This window comes from Citrus sinensis, chromosome 9 (genome assembly GCF_022201045.2).
Source record: "Citrus sinensis cultivar Valencia sweet orange chromosome 9, DVS_A1.0, whole genome shotgun sequence".
Taxonomy (NCBI): domain Eukaryota; kingdom Viridiplantae; phylum Streptophyta; class Magnoliopsida; order Sapindales; family Rutaceae; genus Citrus; species Citrus sinensis.
In genome coordinates, this window is record NC_068564.1 from 18,600,805 (window position 1) to 18,602,510 (window position 1,706).

The 1,706-nt window shown below is 30.0% G+C and overlaps 1 long non-coding RNA gene across 1 annotated transcript; it reads right to left on the bottom strand.

Annotated features, from left to right (window-relative positions):
• LOC127899681 (uncharacterized) lies at positions 1-1,347 on the bottom strand. Its single transcript, XR_008051608.1, has 2 exons — positions 722-1,347; positions 1-265 (listed from the first exon to the last, which is right to left on the bottom strand). It is a non-coding gene; the product is annotated as an uncharacterized LOC127899681 (long non-coding RNA).
• Between the last annotated feature and the right edge of the window lie 359 nt (positions 1,348-1,706).

Consider the following 1,706-nt stretch of genomic DNA (forward strand, 5'->3'; position numbering starts at 1 on the left):
TAAATAGAAAACAATTATAAGATAATCATCATTGGTTACATGATTAAAGATATGAAGACTAATCATGCTGTAATTCTACTAAGATATGATTATCAAATCATATCTTATGACTTTTTTGGCGCCAGATTTGCTGGGCCATATATTTATTTGATAAGACAAATGAAAAAATCCATGACCTACTGCATAATTAATTTTCCAAACATAAAACCAAAGCTAGTTGTATAGTCAAGTCACTGCACGTAAAAATGACACATCCATCTGAATTCTGACACAAATTCAAAATATAAGATTAATCAGAATTAAATTCAGACTACCTTACCCTGGAAAACAAACGAATACAAGATCTAGACAAATATAATTCACATGGGAAATTTTAATTAATTTTGTCAATCACAAAATACAGAAATTAAGAAACATATCTTAATGAAACCATTTATATTTTCCTGAACTCAATATATATATATATATTGAGAATTTGTACTCACATATATTAATGGCTATGCATATTATAACTTATATAAACCTCAAAATCATATGAAACATCATAGTATTAATTACTTACTATATACACAATATTAATCCAGTTTTAAATAGAAAATTAAAGTAGAGAAAACAAACTGTAGATTGATAATTATGGTATAATAACCAGCATACATACATACATACATACATACATACATATATATATATATATATATAGATATCTTTAATGCTTGCTTACTAGTTGGATTCAGGATTTGGGCCACTGGGAACATTGTGGGCAGCTGCTCTATATTCTCGATCTGTAGCATTATTGGCTGCAGCGGCGGCACTTGTTGTAAAAGAAGACGAAGCTGGAGCTTTATGCTTTGTTGATTTTGCTGAGAGAAGTTGCCTGCTTGCTGCTGCTGCTGCCGCTGATGATGGTGATGATGAAGGATTAAAATAAAATATTGGGCGAGCAAAGAGAGGAAGGAACAAGAGAACAAGCACAGAAAATAGCAACAAAACATTAGCATGATGCTTTGTTGAGGATTCGAAAGCAGCTGATGATGATGCCATGATGAAATAATTATAATTATTATTAGAATCTATAAGAAACCTCCCCCCCAGTATCCAGAAGGGATCAATATCCATTAACCAGCTGAAGCACCAAAGAATTAATAATTAATCAAGAAGCTGAAAGAAAAAGAGAGTGATGATGATTTTTTTTTATGGGAAGAGGTTTCAAAAATTTTGAGCCAGACTGCTGATGTATTCTTGGAACTTATAATAGGTTTAATTTATATGAATTATCACCTGGTGATGAAGTGCAATTATTGCCCTCTTCTTTTTTACAAAATTACATTTATATCCCTATATTTGACTATGCACCATGATAATGAAACTTTTCAAAATCATATGACCAATAATTGAGTTTAGGCTCTTATATATGTACAGAACTTCTCACGGAAGTTAAAATGAAGACTTCGTGTGAATGTAGAGAAAATATTAGAAAAATGGACTCCAGACACTAAAAGAAAACAATGCGTTGAAATATGTATTTTTCTTATAATTTAATAGGATAAGGATGAAATTCGTATTTTAGCATCTGCATGAGAAATTTTGTGTGTGTGAACATCATTTTTTGCAAAATCTTGAGGACAACTAAAAATTTATTGAATATAAAATTCTAAATTTTACAACAAAATATATACTAAAAAAAGGACGGTTTTTTTTTTTGTTTT